This window comes from Macrobrachium rosenbergii, chromosome 24 (genome assembly GCF_040412425.1).
Source record: "Macrobrachium rosenbergii isolate ZJJX-2024 chromosome 24, ASM4041242v1, whole genome shotgun sequence".
Lineage (NCBI taxonomy): Eukaryota > Metazoa > Arthropoda > Malacostraca > Decapoda > Palaemonidae > Macrobrachium > Macrobrachium rosenbergii.
The window spans coordinates 12,583,894-12,597,205 of NC_089764.1; the positions used below are offsets into that span (position 1 = coordinate 12,583,894).

The 13,312-nt window shown below is 37.3% G+C and overlaps 1 long non-coding RNA gene across 1 annotated transcript; it reads right to left on the reverse strand.

The window, feature by feature from the left end:
- Positions 1–5,858: 5,858 nt before the first annotated feature.
- On the reverse strand, positions 5,859–11,781 carry LOC136851734 (uncharacterized). Its single transcript, XR_010856951.1, has 3 exons — positions 11,578–11,781; positions 6,985–7,154; positions 5,859–6,109 (listed from the first exon to the last, which is right to left on the reverse strand). It is a non-coding gene; the product is annotated as an uncharacterized lncRNA (long non-coding RNA).
- Between the last annotated feature and the right edge of the window lie 1,531 nt (positions 11,782–13,312).

Consider the following 13,312-nt stretch of genomic DNA (forward strand, 5'->3'; position numbering starts at 1 on the left):
GGTGAGACAATTTTCCTCAAAACTAACTGCTGATAACCTAGTAGAAAAAGTGGATACGCCTGAAGAATTGCTTCACTTTTACAAAGTGCTCTATACTGGTGCAGATGGTGATGTTGGCGTAAGTGAGAAAGAAGACAGATAACACATCAAATTCTACAGATGATGACATATACAAAATTACCAAGGGTAGAGTGAAACCCTCCAAGCATATACTTTTAGGAATGGGATTGAAGTCATTGGTAGGATCCAGGAAAGTTTTAGAAGTTTTAGATAATTTTGGTCATTGCATTGGATGCCATGTTGCTGAAGGGTATTAGCACAAACTGTCATGGAAAAAGATAAGTGCTTGCCAGATGGTTTAGTTCTTGCGAAGAATCTTTCTACCGGCCTAGCATGGGACAATTATGATGAAAATACTGACACCTTGGCTGGAGAAGGTTCTCACCATGATACGCAAGGGCTATACTAACAAATGTACAAAGTTTGAAAAAGCTCAAGGACCCCAAGAACAATCACCATCAACACTGATGCAAGAAAATTGTACATCATCATCTCATGTCGACGATGAACCAAATATTCCTTCGAAAATGCATCTGGCAGACAAAAAGAACATTGGTAGTATTTGAACCTGACCTGGAGCTGGTGCATAAAAAGTTAAAAGTTGCTAGCTTTGAATTTAACATGACTGAAACTAACTAATCACAGTCATACAGCTTTGAGAAATGGAGAGATGTTGCTTGGACCCTTACCACCTCAAACAGTGGGATACATACAGAACATAGGCTTACTTCCAACAAGACCCGATGTAGTCAAACAGACTGCCATCCAAAGTCTTAAAGTTACAGATGAGTGTGGAGAGAAATACATCCCTAACACGTATGACCTAGGCATTGCCAAGCCTGCTCTCTTATTGCAAGACAGTTTTAAGCTTGAGTTTCGTCGTGTATTTGTAATGGTTGGTGCTTTTCACCTCAAATACGACTATCTGGAAGTCTTAAGTTACTATCTAAATGGAACGGGGACTGACTCCACTCTTGCTGAGAGTGGGGCCTAACCAAAGGGTCAATCATTGGCTTTCTGTTGGGATGACATTATAATCGAGGCAAACGCCTACATGTTCTTCTAGCAATTGCACTTAGGATGAAGCACCAGGAACTTTATCTTTCTCAACAGGGAAACCAAGATATGCATATATGGAATAATTACTGCAATAGCAGTCCTTTTAAAAATCCTCAGAAAGTGAATACACAAACTAGAGGCAAAGCCAGAGTTTATGAAGCTGATGATCTCATTATTTCAGATTCTTTGATGAAACATTAGAAGGGATCCATGGATCTACTGCCAAGTACTGGGCACAGTATAGAGCACTTGTGGATATCTACTTACTGTTTTAGCAGAGCTATGTAAAGTAATGATGTGGACCTTTTCACCTATGTGCTTGGAAAAATGACAGACATCTTTTTTTGCTGGTGGAAAGCCAATTATTCAAGTATATAACTCTTTGCTATGTCAAATTGCTAAACTTTGAAGAAAAGCATCTTGGTCTGAAAGACCAGCTTTAAAAGAAAGCCTTTATGTGCAATTGTCTTCAAATAGTTTTGCAAGACAACTGGTGGATATGGCTGTAGAATGCACTGTAAATGCAGATGCAGCCTCTCAACTTACGGACAGGAGTTCATTTACAGTCTCCCAGCAACTAGATGATGGGCCTTAGCTAGAGCTGCAAGAGGTGTTATTGTTCAGGCTTTAGTGGAGAAGGCAAACATGAGCAACAAAGATAATCTTTTACAAGAGCTGCAAAATTTTCGGATTAAAAGAGATAATCAGGACCTCGCAAATTTATCAGCGAACATAGATGAAACCATTAACCCCTTCCATTGATGACCTGCAGGAGGATGGTAATTTGTATGTCCTGTCGACAGGAAGGTGTTAAAGAGGATCTCTTGAAGTTCATACAGACTGGTGAGGCATGAAAACAAGTTTATTGAGGGCTGCATCGGAGACTCTGACAGATTCAAGAAACCCATAAAGAGAAGGAGAGTGAAGAATCTAGCAAGTGCAGAAGCCGCAAGAAAAGTTAGGGGGAAAGATTCCAAACTAGCTGTACTGAAAACAACCACTGATTTGTTAGGTCGACTTGTAATGTATATCTAGCCTGCACACAGGAAATCGATTTAGCAAGGGTTTTTGAATACTTTCTGACACCTTTACCACTGTCTCTAGCAGGTATCGATGGCTCAATGAATAAGACATCTAAGTAAGCCTTAGCCAGTCATCAGAATGATTTGATGTCACATGGTGTACCAGATGAAATTGATGTCATCATATACAGGTATGACAAGATGGCAATTATCCAAGCTTAACATTCAAGCATTCCAGATTCTTATGGAGGCCTGGCAAGGAAGCTTTTGATCATGGTGTGCAAGACAGATGCCAGTGAGGTTCATGCAGTTTTGATACATATAAAAGGAGCATCAAAGATGTTGAACAGGAGCTTAAAGGTGAAATTGAAGGTGACAGGTGACTTTAAACCAGCCTTAAATCCAAGGTCTCCAAAACAGTCCTAATCAAATTTCTGATTCAAGAGTGGAAAGTTGACAACTATGCTGAAGTGATACAAGGCAAGAAGGTAATAGCAACCCATGCAAAAGTAGCACAGAGCTAAAGAAGTATGGAAGGAACGGTGCATAGTTCAGAAGTGAGGGGAGGAACGGTGAATAGTTCAGTCCCCATGTATTGCTGTGGCCACACAGAAGCTTTCTGTTGGAACAACACTATAATAAGTGAGGCAAACGCCTACATGTTCTTCTAGCAACTGCATTCTCAACAGGGAAACAAGATATTAGGATGAAGCCTTTTAAAAAATCCCTCAGAAAGTGACCAGGAACTATTTCTTCTCAACAAGGAAACCAAGATATGCATATAGGAATAATTACTGCAATAAAATGACAGCAGACCTTTTAACTCTTTGCTAAAATCCCATCAGAAAAAGAAAGTGAATTGTCTTCACAAAGCTAGAATGCAAAGCCAGAGTTTATTAAGCTGATGTCTCATTATTTCAGAATCTTTGATGAAACATTAGAAGGGGATCCATGAATCTACTGCCAAGTACTGGGCACAGCCTATATAGCATTTGTGGATATCTACTTGCTGTTTAAGTCAGAGCATCTGAATGATTTGTGAAGTAATGATGTGGGTACCTTTTCACCTATGTGCTTGGAAAATGACAGACATCTTTTTACATATAAACGCTGTTGAACAGAGCTCGAGGCAGAATTGATGGAAAGCCAAATTATTCAAAATACAAGGTATATTTTGCTATTTCAAATTGCTAAACATTGAAGAAAATGGTGAATCCTGGTCTGAAAGACCAGCTTTCTAAAGAAAACCAGAGTTTTCTGTGCAATTGTCTTCAAATAGTTTTGCAAGACTACCTGTGAATATGGCTGTAGAATGCACTGTAAATGCAGATGCAGCCTCTCAAAGCTTACAGGTCAGGAGTTCATTTACAGTCTCCCAGCAACTAGACGATGGGCCTTAGCTAGAGCTGCAAGAGGTGTTATTGTTCAGGCTTTAGTGGAGAAGGCAAACATGAGTAACAAAGATAATCTTAGCAACAAAGATAATCTTTTACATGAGCTGCAAAATTTTCGTATTAAAAGAGATAATCAGGACCTCGCAAATTTATCAGCGAACATAGATGAAAAATCCATTAACCCCTTCAGTGATGACCTGCAGGAGGATGGTAATTTGTACATTCTGTCGACAGGAAGGCGTTAAAGAGGATCTCTTGAAGTTTATACAGACTGGTGAGGCATGAAAACAAGTTTATTGAGGGCTGCATCAAAGACCCTGACAGATTCAAGAAACCCATAAAGAGAAGGAGAGTGAAGAATCTAGCAAGTGCAGAAGTTGTAAGAAAAGTTAGGGGAAAAGATGTCAAACTAGCTGTACTGAAAACAACCACTGATTTGCTAGGTCGACTTGTACTGTATATCTAGCCTGCACACAGGAAATTGATTTAGCAAGGGTTTTTGAATACCCTCTGTCACCTTTATCACTGTCTCTAGCAGGTATCGGTGGCTCAATGAATAAGACATCCAGGTCAGCCTTAGCCAATCATCTGAATGATTTGGTGTCACATGGTGTACCAGATGAAATTGATGTCATCATATACAGGTATGACAAGATGGCAATTATCCAAGCTTTACATTCAAGCATTCCAGATTCATATGGTGGCCTGGCGAGGAAGCTTTTGATCATGGTGTGCATGACAGATGCCAGTGAGGTTCATGCAGTTTTGATACATATAAAAGGAGCATCAAAGACGTTGAACAGGAGCTAGAATGAAATTGAGGGTGACAGAGTTATCATTGAAGTGCACAAACTCGACTTCAAGACTTTAAACCAGCCTGAAATCCAAGGCCTACAAAACAGCCCTAAAAAAATTTCTAATTCAAGAGTGAAAGATGACAAATATGCTGAAGGATACAAGGCAAGAAGGTAATTGCAACCCATGCAAAAGTAGCACAGAGCTAAAGAAGTATGGAAGGAACAGTGCAATAGTTCAGAAGCAAGGGGAGGAACGGTGAATAGTTCAGTCCCCATGTATTGCTGTGGCCACATAGAAGCAGATACAAGAATCGTTTACCATCTCTGCCAGATCGAAAGTGGTAGTAATGTTGTGGTGAGAGGCAAGTGATACTGATATACTGATTCTGTTGTTGTTCTTCATTTCACAGGTAGACCTGAGAATAAGGATGGAAACTGGCTGGTCATCAGATAACACAAGGCGATAAATAGACATTAATAACCTACCAAACCATCTAGGTATTATATGCAAAACCCTGTCAGGCCTACATGCTTTAACAGGGTGTGATTATGAATCCAGCTTTTCTAGAAAGGCCAAAGTAAGATCACTGCAGATTGCAAGAGAAAATGATGACTTTCTCAAAGGTCTTTCCATGCTGGGAGAAGAAATAACACCAGACCCTGGCAGACAGCAGCAAAACAACAGAACAGTTTGTTAGTACTCTTTATGGAATGCCAAAAGCCACATCAGTGAATGAAGCAAGAAAAGAAATTTTTGAGAAGTAGTATAAGCCAAAGAAAAATGAACCGCTACTATCCAACATTACTGGGCTGGATGTCAAATGTCACCCCCATGCCACGACTGCCTTACGCAGAAAATCAGGAGGACAAACTACATCTTCAGAGAAAGATCAACTGAACAAGGATGGGAAGAGAAAGAAGGCGTATATAAACTAGTGTGGTTTACGGGTGATCAACAGCCCACAGATCTTAGCAAGCATATTGAAGAGAGGCAAACTGATGAATTTGAGAATGAATTCACCGACATTCATGCTGATTCCTCTGATTCTGATGATTCAGAATCAGATGAATGAAGACCATGAAAGTTTTGATCAAAGACCATCAAATGAATGAAAAGATAGCTATCAGTTGTGTAGTGATAATTAACTGATAACTATCTAATTGTGTAGTGAAGTTTTTGTTTTGATAGAGTAATTAATAGTGTTATATGAAACACTTTTGAGTGAAAAAAGTACTAATATTTATATCATTTTTAGTTATCTGACACATAGGAAATACCTATTGCTTGCAAAATATTCACCTTATAACTTTTTAAATGAAATATTTTAATTTCTCACACTTTTTTCATTTAAAATGATTTTAGTATCAACATAATGATTATGGCATAAATGGAAAATAGAAACGGAAAATCGCAAAAAATGCATAAAAATTGCACAAATTGCAGAAATCTGATAAAACGCAATGGTTTAGGCCTTCAAGCCCTCAACCATCGTTTTCGGCATAATTTTTTTTTTTTTGTTTTTTTACCTAGGATAAGATATCAAAACCTTTCTAAGGAAAGATTGGAATTAAAGGGGGTCATCTCTTGAACCACATAGCCTTTGTTCTACTTGCAGTGTTTGATGTAAGCTTGCTTCAGTCCATCCTCTATCATCTAAGTTCCTGTAGTTTAAAATTTCCTCCAATCAGTCAAATAAAAATTGGGGTTTCCACTTGAAAGTCTTTCCCCTGTCACCTTTGGCCCCTGGATTTTCCAAGTGCAGGCAGTTATGCACATCTGAAATGGAAAGTTGGGTCATTTTCAACTTTAAGTTGTATAAAACCGCTAAGCCACTAATCCCCAAATTCAAAATATTATAAGTGATTTGATTCAAATAGAGAATGTTTCGGGAATATCATGCTATAACGCACAGCGCAGTTGTTTACTTTCCTATTATTATGCAGGAAACTTAACCTGGTCCTCTTGAACAAAAGATTGATAATAATAATGCTAAAATGAAAGCACAGATCAAGACAAAATTAAAACTTTGAAAGGCTTATATAGGTGGAAAAATACTCAAGTCCAAAAAAGTTTTCCAAGGAAATAGATTTTGGAGAAAAGAGTAGACTAACAAGACTGGAAGTGGTTACCGCGTAACGGTTCAAGTGGAATAAGTGTTTATCGGATGCATTTAACGAAAAATATTTGTCCTCAGGTGCCTGCCCCTCCAAATGCAGTAGAATATAGCACTGGCAATTAGCATTGGTTCAAAGAATGAAAAGATCGTTCCCGAACATCGTTCATTTTTAATCAAGATGGTAGCTTATGCTAAATTTTGATCATCGATCAAGACCACGGCAGCAGATGTACTTAGTTTAGGTGTTGAACTTTCAATAAACATTTTGTCAAACCGTAATTTGTGAAACACATTCTTGGCGAATTTTACACCAATATCATTCTTCAAGGATCCTGCGCAAAAAAACTAAAACATCATTTAGTATCTTGATTGGAAACAACTGGAAGACATTTAAGGTCACTTGAAGGTACGTGGCCATTATATAGTATTAATAATGGGTAAAGCTGCCCTGCTGGCACAGTTTTCTAATTTGAGTACATATTTTCGTCGATAAATTCTAAAATTACCCCCAAAATATGACGTTTCAGCTACATACCCATTCATCCGCAGTGTTTAATTAAAGCTTGCCTCAGTTCATCCTGTCTCATCCAGGTTGGTCATTTGACAATTTCTCCCATGAGCCAAATGCAAATTGTGCTTTCCACATGAGTCTTTCTCTGCCGCCTTTGGCCAGTTGATTTTGTACATGCAGGCAGTTATACACATCTGAAAAGAAAAACTATACCATTTTAATCTGAAAGTTTTATAAACCTCTATGCAACACATTTTTAATTTCTTCACGTAAGTGATTTGATTCATACACAGAAGAATATTTCTGGAATATGTTATAATGCACAGTACAGTTGTTTACTTTCCTCCAAACTACGTTGGACTAGCACCTGAAGTTTATAAACATTTTAATTTACCATGCTAAAGACAAAAGATTGCTAATAACAGAGAGCTCAAGAGAAAACAATGCACGAAAAAAATGACAACTCTGGAAGGCTTATATTGGTGAGAATAAATACTAAAGTAAAAATAATGTTTACGAAAATAGATATTGGAAAAAACCGAATACTAATAAGGCTCTAAAAGTGGTGACCGCGTAAAGAAATTAATTAAAAATGCTTAACAAGCATTTTACGAAAAACATTTTTCCAAGCGTGTCCGCCCTTCCAAATGCAGTTGAATACAGCAGCGGTAAATTAGCATCGGTTCAAAGACTGAAAAAATCGTTCCCGAATATCATTCATTTTTAACTGGTCGGATGGATGTAGCTTATGTTAACGAATGGCAGCAGATGTATTTAGTCTAGATGATGTAGCTTATGTTAACGAATGGCAGCAGATGTATTTAGTCTAGGATTAGTGAAACCACTAATCCTGACTAAAAGACATCTGCTGCTATTTGTTAACATAAGCTGCGTCCATCCGACCAGTTAAAAATTAATGCTATTCGGGAACGATTTTTTTGTCTTTGAACCGTTGCTCATTTACCACTGCTGTATTCAACCGCATTTGGAAGGGCGAGCACTCTTGGAAAAAATGTTTTTCGTAAATTGCTTGTCAAGCATTTTTTTTAAATAAATTACTTTTTTTCAATAAATTACTTTGTCAACGGCAATTTGTCGGACACATTCTTGGCAAATTTCACACTAATGTTCTTCAAAGGTTCTTGCACAAAAAATATATTTTATTTACTGTCTTGATTGAAAGCAACCGAGACACTTTCTGGGTTGCTTGAAGGCACGTAGCCATTAATATATATTAATAATGGGCAAAACTTCACTGCTAGCAGAGTTTTATAATTTGAAAATTGTCTGAAATAGTTGTGTCAACAGATTCTAATACTACTTAACAATGTGACGCTCCAGCTACACCTGATCATCTGCGGGTCATACTGTCCACAGTTTGACCATGATGGATCTGGGCATGTTTTTCATGGGACTTTGATCACAATGTTGTTTTTTTTAAAGCAAAGAAAACGAAAAGTCTAATTAATTGTATTTTTGTATTGCAGCCAATGCAAGTATACAGGCTTAAACAGTTATAACCTTGTCACTGAAATAACCACAATGCCCTCTTAATGTCTCGATTTCTTCATACAGTTTGGATATCCTTGTGACTACAGAGCCTAAGCACCGGCAGGATCGACTCTGCATCTGGATTATCAGAAAAAATACCATTATCCACCTGACCATGAAGAGTGTCCATTACTGATCAGACTCAAATTCAGATACATTTACTAGAGCTGGAATAGACCCTCCCTCACCATCACAGTCAAGCATTCAATCGTTTAATACACTAACCTTCTCATAATATGTTTAGAAACTAATACTTTCATTCGTGTTAAACCGGTTCAAATTAACTTAAATATTCATGGTTAGCACACACAATAACAGATATGCCAATCACTGTGCACGAGCTTTGCCTTGTAGCTCAGTTACCTGATGCTTGTAGTATCGTTTCCCCTGAGACCAGCAACCTTCCACCTTCCACATCAAGATTAATGACCCTGTTTACCCTGGTCTTCTAGCCTTGTTTTGTAGTGAATTGCCTAAGTAGTTCTGACTCACGTTTAACTAAATGCCAACAAACATTACAAAGGCCTTGATCACCTCAGGAACTACAGGCCAAGATCCCAATGACAACAATGGTTAGATATATTACTACAGATATAAGAAAGGATATTAAAAACAGCAGTTAATACTGCTAGGTAAAAAATGTTTGATGATCCAGTTACTATGACGAGAAGAATGGCATCCTTGATAAAATGATTAGCAAAATGGAGTGCCAAACATAGAGCTGACACTGCTAAAGTGATAATTGGAGAGGTATGAGTGAAACTGAGAAGGAACTGCCATGATGGTATCAACAGAGAAGCATCAAACACATCATTAATTCTAAGCCGGCTGTCCGCGAAAAATTGATGTTTTTCTATGTTATTTTACTTGCTTTACAAGAATTTAAAGTAATATTTTGTCGGCCGGCTGTAACTAAACTGTAATTGACCTTTGAAGACTACACGATTTGAATTACCTAACACGGGGTAGGTCTAAGCCGGCATTCCGCGGCGAGCCCACCACCCCCCTCTATAGCTAATATGGCAAAATTGTAACCAGTAAACACCCCTACGGTGCACTAGGTTGGTATTTTCAGGGGTGTTTACTGGTTACAATTTTGCCGTATTAGCTATGGAGTTGGGTAGAGGGCTCGCCACAGAATGCCGGCTTAGATCTACCCTGTCAGTAGTGTAGTCCTCAAAGGTCAATTACAGTTAGTTACAGCTTGCCCACAAAATATTACTTTAAATTCTTGTAAAGCAAGTAAAATAACATAGGAAAACATCAATTGCCATAGTCTAGCTCATGCTTGACAGCCGGCTTAGAATTACCAACACATCAAACATTACAAATCAGTGTAATGCTTAATGAGTCATATTTAACCGTAGAACCTGAAAGTTCTGTAATTTACCTCATTTCAAAATGTATTGACTGTATGTCAAAGTCACAATACTGTGAACTATTTGCAAGATCTCCAACAAACCCTCGTAAGAAGGCTCCAAGATTTCCTGGAGGGACCTAGGAAACGGGATGTGGTACCTCATCCTAGCCTAATCACTACCCATATCAAACTCATCACTGTTTATTGGCAGTCATCTCATTGGCCCTCAGCAGACCATAAAACAACGTTATGATGGCAGGGGATGTGAATATCTTAATCTCTACCTGGGCAGTGAAATTTCTTATATCTATCTCGTAACATGCATTGAGAATGAATCTTGGAGGAAATTTACAGAAACCCAGTCAAAACTTGCCAATAATGATGAGAACTGTTGTATATAGTAATGTTATAATGCTATAGTGTAAAAGTAAACGAATTAACAAAGTTGAAATAAAATGCTGAAGGTAACCCATCACAATTCAATTAGCCCAGATAATGGATCATGATTCTGCATTCTGTCAATCCCAGTATATGTAGATAAAAGCTTTTTCTACATATAGTGCCGACTTCCCTACTGCCCCCAACCTAACCTAATGTGTTGTTCTACAACTTGAGTAAAATATGAGAATGTATCCTTACCTAACCTACAGTATAACCTAACTTAACCAAGTCCTACCTAAATGGTCACTGCTCCTGTCCCAACACCCACCGTCCTGCCTATCCTGAAATTAAGGTCTAGGACTTTGGTGGTCTCTTTTCAAACTGCAGTCCCCCATTGTGGTTACACATAAAACCAAACATCTCCAGCGAAAAAAAAAAAAAAACATAAAATTCGGCAAGAAGACACAAAAAACCTTAATGCATAAAATTACTACTGACAAAAGCCTAGGATAATATTCTTAAAACTTGTTCATCTGCATATAGTGCCTTCTTACCTGAATGCACATACTTTTTTGGGATTTTGGACTCATTTCCAAGTCCACAGGTACAATGTAACACCAACATTAATATAATCTTACAAATTATTAAAATATTTTACCCACTGATGGACAGTCAAAGAGACCTCAGTAAATTTTGGTATCCTCATTTTCGTGGAGCTAAATTTCTATGACACTGAGATCATCTTACGGACAGGGTTGGGGAAATGCAGAAACGAGTGGTTTGCACCACAGTTAAGGGTAAAAAATATTCTTGTATTTCATGAGAAAATTAAACGTAATTACTAATCAGTTTTCAGGTATTTCAACCCGTAGTACAAATGTACATTACTATATCTTGATTTGGTTTCTGTTTTTCCTTGATACCTTCTTGACTTCCACTTAATATTTCACAAAAGGTACGGAAGTTACATGAAAGTTGTTGAACCTATTCGATTCCAGTGGTAACCAGCTTAGAACCTGCTAAAATTTCCTTTAAGCTGTAATATGATTTTTTTTTCAGAATAAGTTGACATCGGACGTAGACACTACTCTCAAACCATAATATACTAAGAGTATAAAATTATCTGGTCCCATGCCACCCAAGGCACCTTTTGGAACCCATAAACTCATTTATCATAGGCCTACACACACGTATGCAAAGACATTCGAATAATTATACCCACACTCCACGTTAAAACTGAAATCCATACTATTATAACACACAAATTCTTCAATTTTTGTTATTAAAATGGCAAACAACGTCTCACTGGAAAAAAAAACCTTTACCTGTTCTGAGAGATGAAGTCGGTGTTAGACCGGTTGCTCCGGCAGCTCACGGCTCTGCCCTTCAACAGGGTTCCAGTAATTTTTTTTCTTCCAGATCTGGAACTATTACCGTTAATTTGTCAGTATTTTAGAATAATTCGCATTCATACTTTCCCATTAGGTATATAGTCGTGATGTTAATAACTATATTGAAATATGAATCTTTCAAATCATGTTAGTCTTAACTCTGCACTCGATATCAACAGGATATTTATACTCATAAAAAAGAAATCTTAATTGCAAATCGTAAAATTCAGTAGAATGTAGTGAGAAAGGGGCGAGATTTATAATAAACGTGATATATTTATGAACTTAGCTTGAAAACTGTTATTTGAAAGTAAATTTTACTTTTTTCCTAATTGATGAAGTTGCTTCAGAATAGAAAAACTCCGAGGACACCTACTGGCAGGTGAGAATTAAAAAATACTCATAAAATGAAGTAGCAACTGGCAACGTACGACGTGTTCGAAAAAGGTAGTCTCGAGTTAACGATAAACTACGTACTGGTTTATTATTGTAATGCACAGGAGAAATCACGCAAGGATACTTGTTAACTAAATGGTTTCCAAATAGTATCAGACAACTTTCATCAGACAGTAACCTTTAAAAAATTATTAGTCTTAATAACACCAAGTAAAATCTGTTGTATATCAAAGTATATTAAAAATAATACTTGAAATTAATAAAACGTTTTTGTCAGTTAAGCTATAGTTTACTGGCAAAACGCAAATTTTGAAAGGATTCTGCTCAATGTGAGTTGATCAACCAAAAGGAAACGTGACTAAACGAAATATCGAATAGTAAATATTTATTGCAATATTTATTGGGTTCTTTGCATCAGAAATATTTTTATCATTGGATGAGACTGCTCGGCTTTTAGTCCATCACTTAGTATATTGCAGAAAACTTTCAACTCACTGTAAAGTTCTTACTGTAATTACAATATTTTCGGTTTAGCAATATGGGAAAAAAACATCAGATACGAAGTATTATTACCCATAATATCTTAATACAATGTAAATTTGGGAAACTGCTCTAGTGTCTTTTTTTTTTTACATCGCTTAAACTTCTTATGGTTCTTAACCTGGTTCTATCCATTTAGGGGTCATTGGATTTGCTTCGGGGTGTCCGTGAAGGTCGAATAAAAATTGTATTTAAAAGGATAAAATTAAGTCTTATCTACCGTATTTTCATCCCCTTGGCAAATATATTGCACTGCTTTTAAAAATTTGTGCTGCTGTGTGACCTGCTACGCATGGTTTATCTTATATCGCTGCTAGTGATGAATACGTTGCGCGGAAAAATAACAGCTCTAATTTACGGTCACAATGGCGGTGATTCGGCCGGTGCAGTAGTAAGGGCGAGGGGAGGACACACGCCAACTATAGCTATTCTTACAATGACAATTCTGAAATGACTACATGAATAAGGCAATTAAATAACTTCATACGAATTTTACCCAAGCAACCAAAGGACTTTGGAGTTGATTTTAAAGTACTATTGGTTCTACAAATATTTAGAACAACGGGTCTCAGTTATTGAGTTGAATTTGTTGAGACTTTTTGAAATGACATATGGACGTTTAGACGCTGGGACGACATGTTGAAGAATCCGTCTGATTCCACATTTTCTTTGGTTTCTTTAGTTTCCTTAAAAGGAAGCAGTTATATGTTAATAGGGCAATTAGAAATTTTAA